This window comes from Rhipicephalus microplus, chromosome 1 (assembly GCF_043290135.1).
Source record: "Rhipicephalus microplus isolate Deutch F79 chromosome 1, USDA_Rmic, whole genome shotgun sequence".
NCBI lineage: Eukaryota > Metazoa > Arthropoda > Arachnida > Ixodida > Ixodidae > Rhipicephalus > Rhipicephalus microplus.
Genome location: NC_134700.1, coordinates 175,776,750 through 175,802,520, shown reverse-complemented (window position 1 = coordinate 175,802,520; position 25,771 = coordinate 175,776,750). Strand labels below are relative to the sequence as shown.

General features: G+C 42.5%; 1 long non-coding RNA gene across 1 annotated transcript in view; it reads left to right on the top strand.

Moving 5' to 3' along the window:
• LOC142769015 (uncharacterized) overlaps window positions 1-25,771 on the top strand; it is a 637,773-nt gene that overhangs the window by 1,076 nt on the left and 610,926 nt on the right. The gene's annotated exons all lie outside the window — the stretch shown is intronic.

The window sequence follows — 25,771 nt, the reverse complement described above, 5'->3', positions numbered from 1 at the left end:
AATCGTGTAGCTGCCTCGGTGTCCAATGCGGGGAAGGAAACCCTTTTTGGATGCAGTGGTGTCCAGGCCTCTCTGTTTTTCCTTGTTACTTTCACAGATTTTTCTCTCACACTCGCTTCCTATTCTTACCCCTGAATATTGGGATGTATATGTGTATTTATGCATAGTGCAGCCTATAGCCATGCATAGAAGAGTATGTTTTCACGATCACGTGTTCAAATTATAGACCATGTTAATCGAAGTGGCTTACAATGCGGCATGTGATGTTTGCGGCACCATCGGAAATATAGAACACCCGCTGTGTCACTGTCCTCGATTTGCCTCAGAAACAAGTAACTTGGCAACGCATTGCGGGCGCGTACAAGAAACACATATCCCTTCAGCCAGCTATGTTTATTGGTCGCGAACCTCTTTTTAAATATAATGCATTGAATGCATTCTTAAAGAAAGTAAATACTTTCCATGTTATCTGCTCAAGTGATCGGTAGCACGGCCTCTGAAAGGAGGCTGCTGCTGCGGATGCTACATCCAAAAGAGCACCTGTCTCCCAGTCCTTGGGACCAAGGGCGCTGGCGAGAAATCGGTGCTAATATAACGCTCCTATTTTATGATGTCATGATAGCTAAAGACTCATTCTCACCAGGCATGCTTCACTTCACTTTCATGATTTTAATAAATATATGTCTTACGCATCTTTAGAGCGCAGAATTTTAGGCCTTTTTACAGCCATTTACCATAATCATTGCTCTCATCCGATACCAGTTCCTTGCGCTCTTTGGCCATCAATGGCCCTTGCGCCATTAAACAACATATATCATCAACGCATTACGGGCGACAGGATGATCGGTCTCTTTCGGTGCAGGTGTTATTACAGTGCCGTCCGCATCTTTCGACAACCCACGGTGTAGTGAAAGCCCTCTTGTGCTTTTTGAGGACGACGGCTTTGTGTGAACGCCTGTGACTCGCGATGGAGTTCTACACGCTGAAGTGAATTTACTGTCTCTCTTTTTCTTTATTCTTTTCCTTCCCTCCCCTCCTCTACCTTGCTCATCTTTCTTGTGCTCTTGCCTACTCTCGCCCCGCCGTGGTGGTCTGGTGGCTAAGGTACACGGCTGCTGACCCGCAGGTCGCGGGATCGACTCCCGGCTGCGGCGGCTGCATTTCCGATGGAGGCGGAAATGTCGTAGGCCCGTGTGCTCAGATTTGCGTGCACGTTAAAAAACCCCAGGTGATCGAAACTTCAAGAGCCCTCCACTACAGTGTCTCTCATAGTCATATGGTGGCTTTGGGACGTTAAACCCTACATATCAATCAATCCTTGCCTACTCCCCCAGTCTAGAGTAGCCAACCGAAATTCATTCTGGTGAACCTTCGCCCTTTTTATTGCTTCTTGATTCCTTCACGACCACGGGTCAATATACTATACTAACTGTACGGTGTGTGGTTATGCTATGTCTTGCCCTCTCCTCCTTTTTACCCTCCTCCACCTCGGTTATCTAGTCTAAGCTGTTCCCTCCTTTCCCTGCTTTTCACATTCTATTTTGAACGCCCTTGCTGTGTTGTACTATTCGTGGTTATGCTGCGCTATAAAAGCTAGTTAGCTCTAGGCGCTACGGCAAGCGATGACATGAGACTTCAGATGACAAGCCGAGTCACTAAAGCACTCCGCACTTCGCTTAAAAAGGGGACAAAAGTGTAGGGCGATGCTCAAATTCTGAAATTCCTCTTCTGTGTGTCTGACGTCGTAGAATATATTTGAACGTTTTCTTGTCGCTCTGGTACTGAATTCTTGTGTTCACAACGATGTTGATCACATGTTATCATTATGCTATTCCCGAAGTTTCCGGGTGTTCATAGTGCTTATGATGCTGATTTCATGTTTCATCTTATTCATAACTGACACCTACATCCTGATGCAGCAATAACAGCTCAAGTTTAGGATAAGCTCAGGTATATAGAGTATTATAACTTTTCACATCATAAACGAAGGTTGTATGATGGTACACGCCAATTCCATTTATTTACCACTTAGGGTGACTTCGTGCTTGGTAAGAACATCAGTCTAAAAAGCTAACACTGCGTAAAACACACAACGACTGCCCTTTTAAACATTCAACGCCAAGGTAACTTCAAACTCGGACCTAAATAGGAGATGGGAATATTACTATTCGGCTTGCTTTTTTACAAAACCGTATGAAACAAGCTTGGCGTCATTGATGGCTTGTATGACGTCATGTTTTCTGTTATTTTTACTTGGTGTGGCGTAATGTTTTTTGTTATTATGAGCCATGCGCATATTATGAACCACCGTTTTTTTTAACACATAGTCTCTATGAAAACTTCACTACCATGTTTACGTTTACTCAAGTATAAAAAGCGTTCCGACTGTTTTAACTGAATAAGGGCACGCACACAGCCACGCACAACAGAACAGGAAATCGCTTAGACCAAGAGCACCTACTTCCAACTAAAGTTTATTCGAAATAAAAGGCAGGTGCATATATATTGCTTTTATCACTGGACGCGGCAGGTGAAACGGCAGAAAACACAAAAGGGGGCTATAAAACATGTGGCTCACATCAGATCCTCAGAGTGCTTATGAGATCTGAAAATTCTTTTTCTGTTTACGTGATTGAGGCTTCGCTTACACATTTCTTTCCACTTCTTCTGATGTAAAACGCCTCTATTAGCTCCCTGGTGGTCCGATCTGGATGTTTGATAAAACAATAGCATGACAGATGAAGGGGCTGCAACCACATGACCTGCAATGTTTGGGCAAGTGTGAACTATGTTTTATGTCCAACGATCTGCTATATTGTTTCAACCGTGCAGTTGGTATTGCACTCCAATACCAACTAGCCCAATTATCCGTGCTACTGCGTTTCGACTCTGCTCGTGGCGCTCTGCTTATCGTAGCAAGGCTCCGCAAGGCGCAATAAATTGTGCAGAAAACGTGGTGCACTCTTAAGCTTTTCCTTCAACACAAAACTAAAGCGTGCATATAAGGGCTCGTTTTTTTTAGACGCCGCACCAACTAGAATCCACAGGCAATGCCTATTAGTTTTGATAATTATTGCAGCTTCAAGAGTTTAAAGTCATAGAGTAATCATGCCACGTTCACATGACCCCCTCAATCTAGGCTTTGCTTCTCGTAAAAACGTCAACCGCACCGAGAGGAAAGGAACCTCTGTGCGTGCGCGTAAAATTGACCATTTAAAGCTGTTGTATAGGATACCTAGTGTAAGTGGAATTGTGAAGTGTCCACTACGCCACAATTCTTCTTTTTGCGAATTGTTGAAGTGCACTCACTGTACCTCTTACGTGTTCGTAAGGCAACACGAACACTTTTGCAGCTTTACACTTGGTTGATCGGATGCTGCTAAACATCATATTTAATATTTTAACTGAATAAAGGTGCACACAGATACACGGACACTACGACAAGAAAATGCACACAACATAAGCAACACACGCAACTTAAGTTTATTTGAAATAAAGGTAGGTACATGTATATCACTTTTGTCACATGACCTGGCAGGTAAAAACATCAAGAACTACAACTGGGGCTATAAAACAGGTGGCTCAGATCAGACCCTCAGAGTGCTGATGAGGCATGAAAATTCGTTTTCTGTTAACGTGATGGAGGGTGTGCTTACGCATTTCTTCCCACTTCTTCTAATGCGAAACGCCTGTGTCAGCTTTCTGGTGGCCCTCTCTGGGTGTTTACCCAGATAGCACCCTAACAGATCCCTTAATTGAACAAGCTGTCACATGGTACAAAAAGCCCTCTGTTATCTTTTACATGCTCAAGCTGTCACATGGTATAAAACATTGCGAATCGATGTGACGTTGGGCTAGAATTTTCCGCCAAGCTATGTAGCCGAAGAGCCAGAAAACTAGCGCTAAACGCAAATGTTCAAAAATGACAAGGAGGCGACGTGAATCATGAACAATCGTATGTAAAGTCTGAAACAGGCGTTGTATATTTGGTACCCATGTCCTGTGGTAACATCTACATAGGCCAAATGGGAAGATGTCTCAACACCAGGTTGCAAGAACATATCAAATTGTTGCACACAAAAGATAGTTCCCATTTGCCGAAACATTGTAGCTCGTGCGGTTGCAACCCCTTTTTTGTGATGCAATTGCTTTATCTAAATACTCACACATGACCACCAGAGAGCTGATAGAAGCGTTTCACATTAGGAGAAGTGGGAGGAAACGTGTAAGCACACCGTCCATCACGTTATCAGGAAACGAATTTTCATACCTCATCATCACTCTGAGGGTCTGATATTAGCCACGTGTTTTATAGCACTATTTGTGTTTTTTGATGTTTTTATCTACAATGTCATGTGAAAGAAGTGACTTCTATGTACCTACGTTTCTTTCGAATAAACTTTATTTGCGCGTGGCGGTTATGTAGTGTACAATTTTTGGTCTAGTGTCCGTGTCTATGTGTGCAACCTCATTCACTTAAAAGATGAACGGATACCAACTAGCCCAACTATCGGTGCTACTGCAATTATATTTATTGATGCCTGTATGGGTTGTAATGGGTATGACTCTAAATCAACCAATAGGTGTGTGATTCAAGTAGTGTGGCGACTAGTGGGACTTTAAGCTTTTTACGTGCGATATTAGATGCGTCAAGAACCTTCCTTGCATTACGTGACATTCTTATAGAGGTTTTCCCCGAATGTTTCAAGCACGGGCATGATTTTGCTGCAGAGCACCCGCTCACTACCTAGATGTCCCGGGGTCAGTTGATACTCGGAGTTTTTTTAAAGACGATAGTCTTTCTTCGGGACATTCGACGCAAAAACTTTGGTCTGTCTGTCCGTCTCTGTACATTTGTCTGTTTGTCCACACTTAACGGCACCGGGTACTTGAAACAGCCGACCCCATTCACAGCGCCCAACAATGTTGCTCAAGATTTAGCGTTTATACTTGTGCAATTGTCAATTAATAAGCAACTATTGCGCAAGCCTGCGGCAACATACAACACGTATATATTCTCCATGTGCATCTCTTACTAAAAAATGCATACGTAAGTAATTTTAAGGACCGTAGTGCTTATCGCGCTGCGCTGATCATGCAACGCTTGCACGAAAAGGAGTGTTTCCAACGCTTTGCTAAGAAGCGATGGTGGTGGCACCTACCCGTCGCCTTGCGTTCCTCACCTTATAACCTCTGAGACGGGCGCACACACCCGTCTCGAAGCCACGCTCTTCGATTCCCAAGAAGACTGCCAGGTGGCGCTCATGTCTCACGTGTGACGTGACTTGATGCGCTCGTTCGCCTCCGCTGCACGCTCGAGTAACTCTAACGCAGCGCCTCCAAAACACAATCTACCGATTTTCTTGCGCAGAACATCAAATTAATTGTTGGCTCTCTCCATGACTATCGTCTTTCGACGACATTTGCAGATTGCATGCGAATACGGGGCCATTTTTTTTTGATTGCTTGATTTTTAACATTGCTTTATTTGCGTTTATTTCAAATTTTGCCTCAAGGACAACGCTGAGTTTTCGCTCAAAATCAAGATTTCCAAAAGAGGCTCCTAAATGCTCTCACGTCACAGTCAGCTTCTGACGATGGATTTGTAGAAACATTGTGCGTAAAGCAAACATGAAACAGCGAATAATAACTACAATCTGGAAACGCTCTTAACTACATTTCAACATGAATGTTATTATACTTGGAACCTAATTTGTTAAAAAAGTTAATTTTGCAGGTTGGTGTACGGAACCTATTACAGGCTTTACAAGTATATAAACATAAAATAAAGTATACTCTGAAATGCTTCTGAAATATCAGCCGCATCCGCTTTAGCATCTAGATGCGGCTAGATATGTGACAACATATAGTAATGGCGCAAGGAGTGTGGGAAATTTTCTCTGGTGTGGGTGCCTGCTTTCAGGTTCCTCACTTCGTCTACATGACCTCGACGGCTTGAATCGGGTCGCTATGATGACATCCACCAATTTGCTCTTGACACGTTTATTGAAACGTTGTGCGATTGCATTACACCTGACCCGAGCTGAAGGCCTCGTCTAATTTCTTCACTTGAACAGATTTCGAGTCACAAAATGCTACGCCCAATCAGTGCGCTTTCGAAAACATCTGTCTTCCTTTCACTAAAAAGCTTCTCCCCCACGCCTAACTTTCAGTTTTTTTCCCTGCTTATTGACAAGCAAGTAGCGTAATGTGATGAGGACATATTATACAATAACCACTTATTTCTGCTGGTCCAGCAGTCGCGGCATAGGCTTACGTAAGCTTTAGATGAAAGAATAACGTTGCATGTGTAGGAGAAGCTGACGACGTCGACAACATCGCTCTCAAATGATATGGCGTTATTTGAGTCACGGGTCATTAAAGCAGCCGGAGTGTTTTTGCGATTGACACACTGTAGAAAAAAAAACTAGTGACAAATTGCTTCCAGCCACACGCATTCGCCGTTACGGCAAACAAAAATAAGGGAGATCATAAAGTACTGACATGCCCCATTTAAGTTCTTTCTCAGATCAAGCGAGAGAAGTTTGGAATTCTTGGCTTGCAATGTACTGCATACTTTTGCTGCATGAGTTTTCGGGAGCACCAATCCTGCTTTAACAACATAGCTTGCATTCCCTTTCATTTACTGCATTATTTCTTTCTTAACAATCATTACGTATTTATTAATTTATTCGTAATTCATTTACAAACGATGATCACATCTCTATTAGCAGAAAAGAACTTCACCTTGCTAACGAATTTATGCGTGGCCACTACAGCTCGAAATGATATATTTATATCGTTGAGAAGGAAAATCTTCACAATTTCGTGTGCCTGAAAAGTACATGTTTGTCGTAAGGAGTCACATTAGGTCTTGCTATATTTTTTATTTAGGTAAATTGTCCTATGTACTCGCATATATTAGTTTCACATCCTTTTTTAGGTGCTATCACTCTCGGCTTATAATACGAGCATGCCAGGTGGAGGCTATTTGCGGATTCAAAATCCTATGTGCATTTTAACCTCCCCCCCCTAGCGTTTTGAAGAGTTGAAGTACAAGCTTTCGTTGTACTACGTCTTGGTACGTACACAGCGTAAACTTCTACCAATTCAGAGAAGGGGAGGTAAGCCGTATGAAGAACTCATTGAATCTGAACGCACATCGATGCCTACTCGCAATTCTGCAATACTTGTGCATCCGAGTGAAGAAAGTAACCCAAGCGTAAAAAAAACAAACTTTCATGCGCTTCCCGAAAAGTTCGGACGCTAGTATCAATGCCCCCAGTTCAATAAACCGGAGCTCAAGCACACGCATTACTTTGTTGCCATCTTTCATTCTATATACAGCACGTGTGGTCAAAACTTTCTTTGCTGTCAGGAACAGCCAAAGTCATAAGCGAAAATTTATCACCGCTGCCCAGCCAACTTCAATGTATAACGTCGTAAAACTCTTCTCAACCGAAGTTATCACGCACTGTTTATAGACGTGTGCAGACTCGAGTCGACAAGAGTTGCGTTTTTTGTTCTGTTTTGTACACACATCGCTGTTTGAATGCGGAAGGCTCAGGAAAATGCCTCAATTATTTCACTCACGTCCACTTCCATTTCAACGGCGACCAGTGGCGAATTAGCTTTGTTTTGTTACTGTTTACGTACGAGTCACTTCTCGGGTGATGGGTGCTACGCGCGCTCCTCGGCACTCTTTTATCTTTTGCTCTTAACTCTCTACGGCGCATGGAAATTCGCAAGCGCTTCGCCACGGGAATTATTGCCGTAAAAGTAGCCTTGAGGGTCTCCAATGCGCATACTTTTGTGGAGGCCCCCGAGGCAAAAACAAAAATAACATAGCACATGTGTGTGACATTTCACTCTAAAAAATTAGAAAGGAGGAAATATAGCCAAAATTAGGGTAGCAACCAGGTCACGTAGGTTTTCTGTTTGCCTCCGCATCCCTCTGCGGCCAATATGGCGAACCGATACTCGACTTTGAACTGTGCACATGATGCGCGAAAACGCGGAGATTTGATCTTTTTTCTTCTTGGAACATTTTTTTTGTAAGACGTTTGTTAGAGCAAAGAAAAATAATGCAGCGCTAAACTTTCGCCTCAATATAGTTCAGACATGCTTGACTATTTATTCACCACACTCTCTCGATATTTCGCCCGCATCAGGGGTACAGTTGTTACAGTGATTTGCCGCTGGTCAAAATGTTACGGGTGCGACCCTGGCCGCGACGTGGAATTTTGGTGGAGCTGAAATTGTAGATACTCGTGTGCTGTGCGATTTCAGTGCACATTAAACAACACCAAATGGTGTTCTTTAATGATTACGAGGGCTGCCATACCACTACGGTATTGCTCATAATCGTGGTTTTGGAACGTAAGACTCGCGATAATATTAACAATAATAACAGTATTTTTATAATAGTAATAATAGTATTATTATATATATATATATATATATATATATATAAGGGAAAGAAGTGTAGACATAAGGGCTTGTTTTTCCATGCTTTGACACAATAATAATTATATCTAACAGACAATAATGCCAAAGAAAGTATAGGGGAGGTTATTAGGCCGAATAGTAATGTAAATGTGAAGAAAGAAAAGTGGGCTAGTTGGATATGTGGCACATTTCCACAGCTGTTAGTACGACAAATTTAAAAACAAATTAAACGTTTCGCTAAAGTAATGCCAGTAAAAAAAACACAATCGAAGCCGTTCGTAACGGTGCAGATGACATGCATTCAACGACGCATTGACTGTTGTGGGTCTCGTATAACAAATATTTGATGAGAGCTTATACATAAACATTTTTTACTATTTTGAGGGTATAAAAATTTCTACAATTTCGCTACGTGGGAGCCGCCTGCATCAATCAAAGCGTTGAGCTTCAGGACCTGAAGAAATTTCACCATGCCATACCATACTTGAAGATCCCAGTAGTTATCTAGTTGAGCAGTCGCATGGTTTTATCAACAACGACCAACAGTTGGCCCAAAACTAAATTTCGCTGTAAATAAAAACGCCATTTTTTTCGGAAGTACAAAACTACCATGACTGTTTATCAATGCATGTGGTTTTGTCTTTGAATTGTTAACGTCAGTGCGCCATGACGACAAAATTATAAGTCTTCCTGTATTCTGCTTCTATGTTTAAAAATTGCACATGTCCAGTTTTTTGACGCAAAGACAGTGAACTCTTTGAATTAATTGGTTAGCCCAAAACCGAAAGAATACGAAATCAATCGAAAGCGAAATTTCACGCTGCTCTACTGAAATAGCAGAGATAATGCGCTCGACAACTGTTTCCAGAATCAGGCCTACGTATACTTGAGACAAAAACAGTTATTTCAGTCAAGCGTTCCAGTCCCTGAGTGTACTTAGGAAAATCACAGGAATTGTGTATTTCGTTGAAACTGGAACAATTGTCTGTAGTTCCGTTTCCGGAAGGCGAGTCTTGCCACGCCACACATACTCGTTAGCGCGAGGAAAAAGTTTCTGAGCGGCTTAGACCACTTTACGAGGAATGTCATTCTATGAACTACGAGTGGTGCACTGTTTTCGAGCCGTTCATACGTGTTCTGGACATACGGCAAGAAAGACCGTGGACGCACATACACACCATGTCGAAAGAAGCCGAGGGCGAATGAAATGAACGTGAGAAGCTCTTTTTGTCTTCGGTCGAGGCTCGAAAGTGGCAAAAGCGAGGATTAAGTCGGGCATGTCTACCTTCGCAGCCGCCCATCGCCTTCGGCGAAATTCTATTCGACATTGATTTCGCGCTCCCGAGAGGATTGTCGCTTCCTCGGGAAAACAAAACACGCTTGTTGTGTCAGCTGGCCGTTCTCAAACCGTGCAAAAGGTGTTTTTTTTTTTCTTTCTCAATCAAGCTCACTTGTTGGGTGAAATCCGCTTGCCTTTGACGCTGGAGGAAAAGACCCATCAAGCTGAGATTCCTATGTTATCGCGGAAACAGTGGTTGCTGTCTTGTCCCTTTGTTGCGTTTTGAGTTAAAGCGATGATTGCTTTTTTTTATTAAGCTTGTAGCGTTGAGTCAAATTTTATGTTGTGAAAACAGTCCAGTTTTAGCGCGACTTGATGATCATAGCAAAAAAAATATAAAGAAGGAAATGCAGATAGGTTAGCCATACAGTTTAGGACAATCCGATTGCTATCCAGCGCAAGGGGAGACCAAAATATGGAGAGGAAAGCGAGAGGAAGACGACTCAAAGCACAACATACCTGTACACTCGCAGCCCGTCATTTTTGCGTGGGACGGGACATTACTGTCACAGCCACCTTACAAATCCATTTATTTTTAAAATCTAAGTTATGCCTGTGTCACCTTCGTTTGCGATATTTTTTTGCCGATGACAGCAAGAATGGCTTCCAGAAACGTTGGTCTGTTGTCGAAATTTGTTATAGGTGGTGCCAGGAGCTACATCTAAACGCACCATCATGTACAGTCTCACAGAAGGTTTCGCAACCTCTTCTTAAAACAATTGATGTCGCAAAGATCATTTTAGTCTATTCCCAAGCGGACTTTATTATGCAGGTTTTCAGAATGCCACCGCCAGCTAGAGGCCATGAAACAAAGTAGCCTCTCTTAAGTCGAGTCCAGATATCACCCAGAAATGAATCATATTGAAAGGGTGGTGTTCACCATTCATATGTTTGATCAAGTTGCTAGGTGTGCGCCATAGAAGGGGCGTGATCTGCTGTGTAAGTACTCGAAGTCTGCTGGTACTGTCTAAACTTGAAAGCGGTATGGGTTCTTTCTGTGTGAGGTCGCAGTTGTTGCAACGTCAGATGGTGCCCTTTCTTTTGGCATGTATGAAAAAGACGTCTCACTTCGAATAATAGCTGCTCGTGTAGTTCGGGACGAGTAACATTCGGGACGAGTAGCATTCGGGACGAGTTCGGGACGAGTAGCGAAATTTCTGGGGCGGCATGAATATGGGCCACCACTAGGTACAATGAATAAAGTGGTTGCTTGGGCATATTGGTAGGACATATTGGTGGAAAAAAGCGCGAAAGACGAAAGACCTGCCCTAACACCACGGGGAATGTTTTCCATCGTAAGGTTAGATATTTGAGTAAACATAGCACAGACGAGGTGGGTGTTGTTTTGGGCATGGTTTCTTAGACCTATATATCGGCTTCAAATGACCAATCCGTGCCTCCATTCTCAAGAAATGGGGAACCTATCCATCAGAGTGTCTTCAGCTATATTGTAAGAAGGCATCAACCGACTATCAGGAGTTCTCAGCATAACCTCACATAGAGTCATCTCTCGGTTCCATGATTTGTCTTTTGCGTGCATTTGTTTTTCAGTACCGATTCAGCATATTCAGCTAGATGCTGACGTACAAGTTTCTAACTTGCTGCGAGGAAGACCCAGCAACCTCCACCATGAGTACACCATGTCAACTGCAGTATGCAATACTATGAAGGAATACATTACGTCAATACGGTAGATTATATAAATGAATGATCGACAAACTTCGCATGTTGGTTGGATTAGATTGAAAATGATTGTGTATTGCTTTTTGGTCTTTCATTGAACTGGTACAGAGTGCAGAAAACGTACAAAAAGTGGTTCAAAAAAATGAACGCAATGCATTGTTGTGTTTACCTTACCCTGTAAATGACTGATATCAAAAATCTTTTTCGTACCTCTCCTTGTAGTTCAGGGATTTTCACGTTATTTTCTTGTACGCGTGATCAAAAAGAAAGCGAGCAAAAAATAAACATTGTTTTACAAGTTACTGCTAAAATCAAGCATGAGCTTACTTGGCGATTGAAAAAGTAGAGCCATGCTCCCCTATTTGCTAATACACATAAAACGTTGGAAAGGCTCCCCTTATTTTCATGTATATATAAAACGCGGAAAAGTTGTGCGCTAACCTGAAAGCGTTCACGAGTTCTGGTTTAAAGCAATGTGACATCATCGTGATTCGCCATTGATACTTTCCGATCGGTGTACGAAATAAAATTCTGCGTTTGGGTCGGAACCAAACACATTCTTTGTGACAATTAAGGGTTCTACCGCATGGTCAGAACCCTTCATTTGTGAATGCTTTAGAAAAGGAGCATATTCAGATATCATGTCGGGCGAGGAGTCATAATAAGAGACGTTATATTACATGGTAAGATCATGGATTTGAGCGAGACGTCACGCTACGCGTTCGAAACTGGAAGTTGGGCTGCATCACTTATTGAGCAAGTGCTTACGTTGATGGTACTGGTGTGGTCACGCGTCGTCGTACGAGCTCTGTGTTGGCAAACATCTGCATACGGCTCATACCATAGTGTGTGCTGTGTTCTAACTTCAAAGTTCGCGCTGAAGCGATTGACAGTCATGAAACTGGGGGATCCTTAAGCTTCGCCTTTAAAAGCTGAAAGCGATAACAATATTCTGTCCCTAGTGCGTCTATACTTCAACCACTTGGTGCGTACTTTTTAATGTATGATGTTACACGAAAAGTTGCACTTGCCAATTACTTCAGTTTAGTTGATAAAGCTAAATGGGCTTTTGTTATCGAAACTATAACATATGACTGCATTCTGTGTAAAGTCTAGAATGCTTTAATTAAACCATGAGCAATTAAGTTAGTGAATTTTCCTCACGCTTGCTGTGCACCCACTGCGTGGTCTTAAGGGAACACGTGGAGTAACATGTATGCCTTATGTAATGGGTGGCCCGCTTTACACCACGAAGTCGTAATCATATACACATGCTTCAACACCCGGTGACAATGCACGCTTGCACGACGCAATATTACTACAATATTAGATGTTGTAATGACAAGCGCATATAGAAGACCTGTTTGTTTGTAAAACATGAACGTGATTTTCAGTGCATTTTCAAGCCGATGAAGCCATTTTAACTATCTCTAAGCAGAGGCGTGGCTGTGTGGTAGGAAACTTGCTTGCCACGCAAGCGTACTGGGTTCGTTCCTGACTCAGACAAGGAAATTTTATTATTTCTGGTATTAATTGAATGGTTCTTCATTTTCGTGCCACGCACAAGATGAACATTTTTCACTAATGGCCAACAATGCCCACGCCGACACTATGCTAATGCTGAAGCCGAAATTGGGTGAAATGGCTCTTGAACACCATCGCATTAAAAGGTCGCTTCGCACAAATCTCCGTGCTACTTTGTGAATGTCATGAAAAACATAAAAATTGGGCTAATTACTCAACATATAAAAGAGAATAAATCCGTTTTATTTGACAATTTATGCAACTCCTGTCTTGAGATCTCGAACTAAAGACTCATTTGTTGTTATATTTAGATTTGTGTGGCATCTCTGAACAGCCTGCTGGTACAACCAAACGAACCGTTCAAACATTGGCAACATTACCATGAATCATGTAGGAATTACAATTTGAATCATGACCTTTATAGTCTAGGATCAGGCGTATATGCTTCCTTAGGTTTCGTAGGCTTTTAATCTTCCAGTTTGCCCATTATTTCTGAGGTTGATATTTTCGGCAGGAGAGAGTTCAAGAGGCTGGACGGCATGGACCAAAAAATGCGGCATAAATCAATAAAGTACACGTGATAATGGAAGTGCCTATCTTCACCTCCGATCACCCACACAACCTTGCTACAATGATTTGTGGGACTTGAATAGTGCTCACCACGCAGCATGATAATACTTTCTTCGTACCAAAATACCGTCGCCATTAGTAGGAGCTCAGGGAGGATGTATACTTCATTAGAGCAACGCAGTCTACTGTTTTAACATTTCAGTACAGTGTTCTGGAGTGTGTGGGGCAATGAGGTTGAAAGGAATACGTTAGAGTGGACGCTCACGGATTGCCTAAAGGACTAAAGTCAAATCAGTGCTTGCCGGTCTTTTATCTCGGACACAAGCTCGTTTCGCGTGGTGATTATTGGAGGTGAAGTTATTGTCCTCTGTTGTTGTGAAAATTTTACAATAAGAGATTACTGTTAAAAAGTAGCATAGCATGTCAGGTTTCTTGACTTGATCTCCAATAAAACTTGCCAATAGTTTGAAGTTTCTCGAGACCTTGATTTTAAGCCGTCTCTCAAACGAAACCTCAGGGACTACTGGCAGAGCAAACGGGGTAGGCACACACAAAGCAAACTACACGTTATTAAGCCACACCTTGGTCATTGGCCGCCAGTATCAAAATCACGTGGTACAGAGGTAATGCTAACGAGGCTCAGGATAGGACACACATTCACGACACACTCATATCTTTTGTCCGGTGGCGATCTACGATTGTGTGACAGATGTGGTGAAGCACTAACAGTTCTTCACATTTTAATCCAGTGTGAACAATTAGACACTCTAAGAAGACAACACTTTTCATTACCCTACAGATAACATATACCATTACACCCTGCAATTTCCGTCGGTAGGGAACAACTTTTCACTCATAAATCGTTGCTAGCTTTTTCAAGAGGTGTACGCTTCTACCATGTCATATATCCAGGCATTGCGTAGCGCGACCCCTCAAGAGAAGTTGCTGCTGCAGTGTCTACATTGAAAAGCACTTGCCTCACAGCCCTTGGACACAAGGGCGCTGATGAGGCACTTGTGCTAGTGCCAAATATTTTTACACATGCTTTTATTATGAAAACCTTTTGTCAGCCATTTTTACCATACATATCATGCCACGGTCATGATTTTAATACTGATGTTGTTACCCGCGTTATCGCGAGGAACTTTAAGGCCACGCACCATACAGCCACGCACCATATCATTGTCCACATCTCTAGTCACTGAAATGGCGCTCTTTGACCATCAATCAGCTTTTGCGCCATAAAACACCACACATAATCATCATCATCATCATCATCATCATCATCGAAGTTTCTGGAGGAAAAAGGTAAAAAATGTATCTACGTCGAGCAGCATCTGGAAAAAAAAATTCGTTTACCTTTTAGTAAGTGGCAGAAAAACGCTGCCTTTTCTTCGCTGAATGCTTACGGTTTATCTTGCGTCGACAAGGATGAGACGGCGGACACCTAGCTTGTTGGACGTTTACACAAGCCACGCATTGTCTGATGCTATTTCACAGACATAGAAGCGCGAATTCTATGTGCCTGTGAAGAAGAATAAAACACAAACAACCTTCATTACAGTTTCATGGTGCTGTGTTGACATGAATGGAAATGTCTAACCTTCTTTCAGACAAAAAACGACACTTCATAGACATTTGCAGCGTCTGGAACCACGCTTGGCACGGCTGCTCCTCGCTTGACAAAACCTTCCCTGGAGGTTTCAGAGTGACGTTTATTGGAGTAGCCCGGTCATACTTTCGGTACCTGCCGGCGAACGTGAGGTGGATTGCACACGCAGTCTATCGCCACAAACTGGTTTTCCCGCGTTGCTATAGCTTCCTAACCGAGCGATTTCACGGTGACGTGCACCATCGTACGAAACGGGAATTGTAGGTCGCGATGTCATATATGTATTGGCTAAGAACACAAAGAAAGATAGCTATCGCATTTCAGGGCACGTAAATTCTCCAAGGAAGAGCTCCGGGTTCAGCTTGTGATATTGTAGCAACATCCTAACCAATCACTTGCAGGAGTTGCACAGCCCATGGCACAGGCTTAGATAGCACGGCCATGTCACACAACAGCAGCCACTTAACTTTCAATGCAGTTGTTGCTGCCAGAGATCTTAAGCTTTTCTATCTCTGCTTTCTTGGTTTATAAAGCAAGAACAGTAAACTTCTGCTTGCCCATGGAATTGATGTCACGGTTTCAAATCTCATACCTTGTCTTTGGATGCGAAGTACTAGGAAATAAAAAAAAGGAATGTGTCGTGGAGGTAAACAGCAGGAGACAGCTAGTGTTTTCAAGATATTGACTTTTCGCCTTCATACCATCACAAAAGAGTGCGCGCTTCAGCGTGGGATGTTTCGCTTAAGGCATTTGCCAAACGCTCGCAATTGTGGCGTCTGAAAATTCCATATTCCAAGCGTTTCATTTGAATGGGGACCTCGTCAAGTTCTTGATCGTTTAGTCGTGTACTACGCGTAATCAAAAAGAAATGAATTGATTGGTTCATTATTATCTTTTATTTTAATTATTATATTGTTCATTGATTGATTCATAGAAGCCACTTCTTAAAAAAAAGGGAGGCAAGCGTCTTACCACCAACTTGTAACGCGGAGTCGACACTGTGATAGAGATCTCGGAGCCGTTTCTGAGCAAGTGTGAAGCTTTGGAAGTCATGATTCTAAGTAAATTTCTCGATTAAATAAACTTTCGCATGCGTGCTTGCAGATATTGACGCGAGCGTAAGGTGAAGCTGCACTATCAATTCTCCCTACTTTGTTCACGAGAGGGCTTTTTACTGCGACAAAAAATTCTAAACCACACAAAAGAGCCGATTTTGCGTCACCAACGAAGCCATGAAGCCGAGCTTCCATAGAAACGTCGTAATAACTAACTCGAGCGCCCGATGCTAAACTTAATACGGTGTGTGTCGTCAGGGTATACTATAAACCGACAGTAGCCTCTTAAAAAATGTTGCAGTTAAGTTTTCAGGGCGTGGTTTTGCTAAGCAGCACAATTTCGAAGCTCTCGTGGGCTTGGTCATTCACGTCACACCAAGCAAAAAGCTGAATTTTGACGTCCGTGCTCTTATAGAGGTCGACTCTCGAGGTTTGCAGACCAAGCTAACTTACTGGTGCTTTTATGTTCCCGAGAAAGTCCTGTCATGGCGACTGTGTAATTAGAATTCGGTGCACGTTATAAAACCCCTGGTGAGACAAATTTTCTGAGCCCTCCAATACGGCGTTTTCATAACCATAGCGTTGTTTGGCGGTTATAAACTCCATCAATCACTATAATCTTGTCAAGGGACAAATTGTACGATAAAACGGCTAGTAATTTCACTTAAAGGAATGTACCCAGCGAATGTACCCAGCGAATGTACCCAGCGAACGTACCCAGCAAAATATTATTTAGGCCAAGTTACTTCAAAAAGTCGCCGAAGTTAGCATTTAGCGCCACGGAAGCTGTAGACGTCGTAACTACACCTCACCGCTTGCGTATAGCTATGCTTCACGTCCGCTTCCGCCCTACCTTTTGCGCCACTGATTCTCCTTTCACCTTGACTACCTTCATGACTCCAACATCTAACTGGCATCCCTCTATTTGCCTATATTATACCTCCTTCGTCCTTTGCCTCCTCCTGAACCTCACTTCTCTATCTTTGTAGTTGCTATATATACGTTAATCTACATGGCCATGTTTTGCTATAGGAGCTGTATAGTAGTGCATGACCTCCAGCTACGCTGCCATTAGACAGACGAAGACAGCCCTGGCCCCAAAGGTGCTCCGTAATTAGAACCGTAAGAAGGGTGCCACGGAAGCGAAGATACCTAATCGCGAAACATGTCAGATACGCACAGCAAAAGAACAGGAAATGATAGAAAATATCCGTTCATCTTGTGAAAAGAAAAGAGCAAGAAAGAAGAGATAAGAAAGGACACGCAGGAGCTTAGGGAACTGTGCAGCGAATGAATGCCAGGTGATTCGTATATACGGCTTTCATTGGCCCGGAAGTACCGTTGATCTGATGTCTAAAGTACAGGCAGTCTCTCGCACGCGTTGTAAATAGACTTAGAAAACTATCTGTTCATAATTTTGAATGACATACTAATATTGGCTGAATATTTGTGACATAATATTCCATAAACTAGGCCGAGACGCTCTTGTTTTTTTTTTTCCGAAACCAGTGACACGTTAGCATCTCTACACAATTGATGTTTATAAGTTATCGTCTTCATAATTCTTTATCCGAGTTTGGATGTGATTTTTGCCAGTTCCAGAGGGATGAACTGGTATTGATAGTTATATATATGCCGGACACTTCAGCATCTGACTACTACAGCAGTGACGAAACAACTTGGCATGCCCTGGGCGAACGCCCACAGCACTGCTCGCAGAAACTGCAATACACTAGACCAACTGAACAACAAGACTCTCTCGGAAGAAAGTATACCGCACCACCGACAGCACTTTTTCGTCGCCGAAGAAGGCTGTGAAGGTGCTCCGGCGCTCCCTGCGTTCAACCGGTCAATTCAAATGACTGGGATCGGAACGCCCTGCATGTGTGTGCATGTCTATTTTTTTCTAATTCATTTTATCTCTGTCTATCTCTATCATCTTTCACGCCCTTATTTTCCTACCCCTGTGCAGTGTAGCAAACCAGTTATTCTAGGTTAACCTCCCTGTCTCTTGTTTTTATTTTTTATTTGTCTTTTATTGCGACAGCTGCTTGCAGCTGTCTTAATATGCTGTACAGTGAGGCCAAACCTATGAATTTATCCCTTGATCTGAGAGTTTTCAACAATTCCTAGGAATTTTTGATTTTTTATTGAAGGTAGGAATATTGTAAATACTTTTGAAATGTTACAATATGTGGCCTAATCAAAGCCGTCACTGAGTTATCAAGTTTCTACAGCTTACAGAGCTGTAAAAAACAGTACTTCTCAATAATTCCTTTATTTATTTATGAGAGCTCATGCGTGCTGCTGTGGTGAGTGATGGCGAAAGCAGTTCTGTAAAGCAACTTTATTGCATAATGAATGCTAGGGAAAGAAGAGGAGGAAAGAACTTTATTGAAGGTCCAGCGAGTTGGTGGGATGATCCAATAGCCCCGTCTAGGTTACGACCAGAAGTCACTGAATCCTGGCGGCTTCCTCAGCCCGCTGGACAGCCCACATATGATCTTCGAGGGCAAGATTGAGCAGTGCGGCTTCCCAATCCACACGAAAGCTATCACTATAGGTTGCGTACTTGTTATGGGCACTAATCCCTTGGCATCCCTCTAACATATGCTCCAAAGTCCCTGTGGAGTCGCAACGCTTGCACTTGTCCGTTTCGTATACATCGGGATGTATAATGCGTGAGAGTGCAAGAATCGCAGACGTTCTAGTTTGTACCCGATGCAATTTGACGCTTTTGTTAGTTAATTTTTGAGGAGGGGGCGGGCATATGCCCCTCTTTAATGTCATTGTTCCGGGTCGTCTTGCGTTCCCACTCCCACTCGTCTATCACACCGTCATCACCGGAAGATGCTGGGGCGGCACTTGAGAGTGCAGCTCGGTCGGCAAGCTCTTGAGCTGCGTCATGTACAGCCCCGTGGTTGCTGTCCTCCGCGAGGAAGTTAGCGAGAGTTGATGTAATGCATGTATTTCGTTTGCGTGCTTGACGCACTGCAAGGAGAATGCGTATAGTGTATCCGGAGAGATGCGGCTGTCGGCAAATTTCTTACTGCTGTTTAAGATTCTCTGACTATTACGACTGTGTTTGTCGGAGCTACTGCGAATACGATGACTATGTATATATATATATAAATATATATATATATATATATATATATATATATATATATATATATATATATATATATATATATATATATATATATATATATATATATATATATATATATATATATATATATATATATATATATATATATATATATGTCACCAGAAGAAGCGAATGAGCAAACGAAAAACGATGCTTTATTGCCAACGTTACGGCCGGGAACCGGCCTTCTTCAGGGCATACGTCACGTATGACGTATGCCCTGACGAAGGCCGGTCCCCGGCCGTAACGTTGGCAATAAAGCATCGTTTTTCGTTTGCTCGTTCGCTTCTTCTGGTGACTTATAAGTCTACCCGAATCCAGGAAGACTTTCAAGAAATGTATATATATATATATATATATATATATATATATATATATATATATATATATATATATATATATATATATATATATATATATATATATATATATAGTATAAAAAGAGGTCAACAAACGTGCGAAAAAACACTAGTTTTACTAACGTTTCGGCAGGTGGGTAAAAGAGTCATTTTTAATTCATAAATTCATAACACTATCTGCCGGCATGAACGAGAGCCCGGGTACGCTTACTTGCATATTGCCTTAGTAAATCGCTTTTTTTTTTTACTGACAAGTGTATATTCTTCGCACGATGTTGGCCTATTGTCAAATATTACCTACATAATGTAGGTGGCCTTTGTCGCTTCACCATTTACTCGCATTCATTTTGCTCTGCCTGCTTTGTGATTTTGTTTATCTCTCTAAACTTCTTTTTCTTTTTTAAAGGCTTACTGAATGTTTTTAGGCTGTGTTTATCCCGCAGAACGTATGACCAAGTGAGCTACTGCGTGCGCAGTTTGTTATTTTGCTGACCTGTTTCATTCCATACAAGTTGTAGGGTATCTAACACGTGCCAATTCACTATTGTATAATGATACGCGTTTTCAGCTGTACATACACTATAGCCACGTAACTTTGGTGATATATAATCTTGTTTCCTATACTACTGATAATGACTTAGCCGTGTGATACGCAAAGAAGCGGCTTATATATGTGCCCTGTGTGCCATGTGTAACCATTCACTCCGACGAAGGCAGGCCCACCTGCCGAAACGTTAGTAAAACTAGTGTTTTTTCGCACGTTTGTCGACCTCTTTTTATACTGCATTTTCCACCGGATCCATTGAATATCACAACACCATATATATATATATATATATATATATATATATATATATATATATATATACCTCTTCCGCTATCTGGGTACTTGTGGTAAGTATCGTCGCGCACGTCGTACACCGTTTATTGCTATCGGTTACCGTTGCCGTAACCCTAGTCTGCGCTTGTATCAAGCAGTCTCTACGAAAAGTGCGTTTTTAGCGAAAGCTGTTACGAGATCAGAACACGGGTCACGCACGGCGCCGTAAGTTGTCCACCGCCGCTAATGTCGGTAATCATTATCGAAAGAAAAAACTCAGTAATTACGAAAAGCCCCAGAGGCAGAATGGAAATGAAATCCGGGTGCCCTGCGTACCAGCCCAGTATTCTATCACTGAGTGAGCCACGCCTGTGTTTAGCACTTGTTTGAAAACTGGCATTAGGCAGCCTTGATGTGGGAAAATTAATCACGTTTATATCAATAATAAAGCGTTTTAGAACGTCAAAGGAACAGCGCAGGCGTCACACAATGCAAATGGCGTAAGAAGTGGGTCTTCCATTGCTCCAACGAATTAGAAAACTTTTTTCTTGATCACCTAATAACTGTGGCGAATAGCCACTTCAGGAATGTTTCTTCATCGTCGTCAGCGAATGCATAAAAATTGCACAAAGTTCCTAAACAAGTGTAGAGTGGATACCACGCTTCTCATAAGAATGACGAAAAATAGCTTAGTGAATACTGGCCCACTGCACGAGAATTATGATCGTGAGATAGTAGGCACCCATCAGTGTGCTTGTCGCAGTTACTCGAAGAGGGTTTAGAAAATGCTCTGAAAGGCTGCTCTTCTAGCTTTAACTGTGACTGTGCCGCACGTTCTGCGTAGGCCAGGCGTTTTTGACATTACTGAAAGTTTTGTGTATTTCCTCTGTTCTGGTTTCCAGTCTGCCCTTATTGCGTTCGGAGTGCATGTATTTCGGCATGGGCAGCATTACTTTCTTCCTTGTCTCTCCTGGGACGTCCACCTTGAGGCCGTGTTCTGTGCCATAGGTTGTGCCTAGTCGCCCTAGGGTATGTGCTTCTGCTCGTGTCTTAATGTTGGGCCACATGTCACACCTCAATAAGCCGATTGGCGGTATTGTGCAGACGTAATTGTAGCAGTTTTGACCGTGCTTGTGCTAATTGGTAGCCCTACGGCTACTTTTAGAGTTTTCCGTATGAGGCAGTCTTCCGCATGTCACGTGCTTGCTGCTGCCAATTTATACCTGCAAACTTCGTAATCTCATGCTCACCTAACTTTGCCTTCTGCTAACCCGCTTGCCTTCTCTGGGAATCAGTCAGTTATCCTTAATGGCCAGCGGTTATCCTGCCTACGCGCTACACGGTCATCCCATGTCCATTTCTTTTCTCGAATTCAACTATGATGTCCTTAACCCCAGTTTGTTCTCTGATCCACTCTGCTCTCTTCTTCCCTCTTGAGGCTACACCTATGATTTAGCTTTCCATCGCTCGCTGCGTCACCTTCAATTTAAGCTGAACCCTTTTTGTAAGCCCCCAAATTTCTGCTCCGTAGGTAAGCACAGGCTAGATGCAGCCGTTTATTCTTTATTTCAGTTACCATACCACAGAGGTCCTTTAAAGAAGGGGTTTTACATGAGATGTGGTCATATCTACAACATCAGTTCTTCTATGATACGTTTGAACATGGTGGGGTCACATAGAAGCACTGCTTTGGTGGGAAGGCCATTCTAGTCCCTTGATGTCGGATTGAAAAAAAAAATTGGCGGATCGCACGTGCAGTGGGAATCCCTGGTATGCGAAGCACGAATGACGAGTGTTGCTATGCCACTTTTAAATCGCCACAACGTTACGACGTGGAGGTAAATTAAGCCATACACGCCTTTCATGTCATATTTATCATGTTTGGATGTGTCGTTTACCTTTTTTATCTAATCACATCACGTGATGCCAAATTTAGTATATGATGAGCTGGCGAAATCGACGCGAGCACGCTATGAGCGTGGTAGGTTGTCTAGTTTTACATGACACGCGTGTCAAGATTATCATGCTCGCACCAGTAATATACCTTCGTCATCCATTGACGCCATGTAACACCAAATTTGTATATGAAGAGCTAGCCAAACGACCGTGAGTGCATCATGAAAGGCCCAACATACCCCAAAGTGACGTTGACGCGAGTGCATGCTGGACACAGCTACGCTATACGTTAGCGAAACGCGATAACTCTATAATAGTATCACGCCAGGCGTGACCAAGGCGACCAGCGTCCATCGGCGAGGCCTGATGAGAACCTGCACGAAATGCGACATGCTGCGTCTCGCGCCGATGCGTTACCCAAATGTCTGCCTATTATCGTGAGGGAGGGCCGCCGGACGCACTGAAACGCGCATGCGTCAAAGTAACGCAGCGCTGCGCGCGCCTGCGAGTATACGGCAGGACCGATGCCTGGCGTGGCAACGGCGGCATGACGCGACGAAACGAATGCCGTTGAAGGGAAGTGTATTGGCACCTTGACTGTGGCATGTAGTCATTTTGTCACAAAGTACGCATCTCATGATTATCATATTTGCACCAATCACACTCCTTCGTCATCCATTGACGTCACGTAATAACAAATTTGGCATATGTGAAGCTAGCGAAACTGCCGCGAGCGCATCATGAGTGTGGAATGTAGTGATGTTGTTACATGACACGCATGTCATGATTATAATGTTTTGATGTGTCATTCGCGTTCGCGTCACGTAATACCGAATTTGGCACATGTGAAGCTAGCGAAATGGCCGTGAGCGCATGATGAGCGTATTATGTACTCATGTTGTTACATGACACGCATGTCATGATTTTCATGTAAGGGTCTGTCACTTGTGTTCGCCATGCAATCATGTCATACCATACCAGTTTTGCAACATGTCATGTTAACGAAATCACCGCAAGAGCTGCAGTACTATGGAATGTAAATCATGACATTCATGATATGTCATAATTTTCATGTTGTGAATAGTCAAATATGTTCTTCATACAGTCGTGTTATGCCATACCAAGTTTGGTATCGATACCATTATCCGAATGGCCAGGACAGCTAAAAGTCATAGGCGGATAGATAGATAGATAGATAGATAGATAGATAGATAGATAGATAGATAGATAGATAGATAGATAGATAGATAGATAGATAGATAGATAGATAGATAGATAGATAGATAGATAGATAGATAGATAGATAGATAGATAGATAGATAGATAGATAGATAGATAGATAGATAGATAGATAGATACGCTCAAAGTCACTGAAGTTCGCAATGCTTCGCATTTAAAAGGAGGATGCATGGGAGACAGTGTGAGCTTGAGGGGGGTATACGATCTTTTCGTGGTTGGTCCATCTTGAGTGGCGATGGGTGCGGGAACAATGAGGACAGCTTGGGCTAATTTGTAAAAGTATTTGTGAAAAAGAGTGAGGCGGGAGACTCGACGGCGTGATGTAAGACTGGGAAGATTTTCTTTGAATTTCAGTTTCTATGTACTACAGTTATAACAATAGTCCAAAAAATTGAAACGTATGGCACGGCTCTGCACTGATTCAATCATGGTAATGGGGTTATGTTGGTAGGGGTTCCACAGGGCACATGTCTATTCAAGTCTCAGCCTCACTAAAGAGCAGTAGGTTAGAAGTTTGATTGAATGGTGTGCTAATCAGATATTACGGCGCGAGAAACCAAGAACGTGATTAGCAGAATTTGTTATGCTGGTTATGTGAGTGTGTCATGATAGGTCAGAAGTGAGATTAATTCCCAAATACTTGTACGTGTTAACAATAATGTAGTGTTATATATGATATATTCGTGAGCAGGGTATGACTTCTTTCGATTAAAAGTGAGCAGAGAGGTTTTTGATGCTTTATTGACATGAGCCACTTTTGACACCAATCTTCAATTTTCCTGAGGTCAGATTGTAAGCAAAAAACGTCATTATTATTGTTATAGTGCGTTATAGCGGGCAATTGTCAGCAAATAATTGAACTCTTAAAGAAATGTGAGTTAAAATATCGTTAATATAAATGAGAAAGAGCAGGGTTCTGAGAACTGTGCTCTGAAGAACCCCGGATGTAACAGGTGCGAGAGAAGAAGAGTGTTTGTTGACGTATACAAATTGTTGGCGGTTGGACAGAAAATCACGTATCTGTTGAAAACCAAGATCATGAAGGTTTAGTCGGGACAGTTCTAAAAATAGGTGGTTGTGGGGTACTTTATCAAAAGCTTTTTCGAAGTCCAAAATAGCGCGTTAGCGGGGGTATTAGTATCAAGGCTGGAACTGATGTCGTTAATGAAGAGAGTCAGTTGAGTGTCACAGGTAAGATCCCTCTGGAAGCCATGCTGACTGGAATAAAAGAAATTGACAGAACTAAAAAAAATTCGCTATATTTGGTTGAAGAATGCGCTCTATTATTTACGAACATACACTCGTTAGCCAAATGGGAGGATAGTTTTTAGGTGATTCTGGGTTACCTTTTTACGGCACCGGGATGACTTTCCCCACCTTCCAATCCTGTGGGAGAGCACTACTGGAAAGCGATTGCTGGTATATGCAAGAAATATTGACACTGGTTATTTGATGATGTCAGCTTCAGGCTGTCAATCAAGGCAGCGATACGAGCAGCCTCAAAGGTGATATCCTGCATCACGGGGCATTCAGTCAGAGACACCAGGTTCACTGGTGCAAACTGAGCTAAAAACGGCGTTCAATATACGTTCAGTGTCATGTGGCGGGACGGCTTCTTGATGTTCGTTACACAGTGATATTGTTTTAGATTTGCTTGGGTTAATACATTTCCAAAATTCCTTGGGGTTAGTGTTTATCATGGTTGGTGACATTGAAGCAAAGAACTTGCGTTTGGATTTTGCGTTAAGTAAATCGTAGACTTTTTCGGTGACGCGGTGTCTTTACCAAGCATGCACTGTCTTTATAATTTTGCTGACCAGTAATGCTGGTTCTTTTGTTTTTAGACGCATCAGTGCCACACTAAGCCATGGTGTTTGTGTTCACTCTGTTACCGGTATGGTAGGAATGTGAGTACGAATGGGATCATGTACTTTGTTTCTGAAAAGACACCAGTTTGTTTCGACTGGGCGTTGTAGAAAATCTACAGAAAACCTACTGTAAAAGGCTCCAAGTTCCTTGTTGGCTACGTAGTTACCTTTATCTTAAATTGTGAGTGTTTTCTTTACTACTTTTTA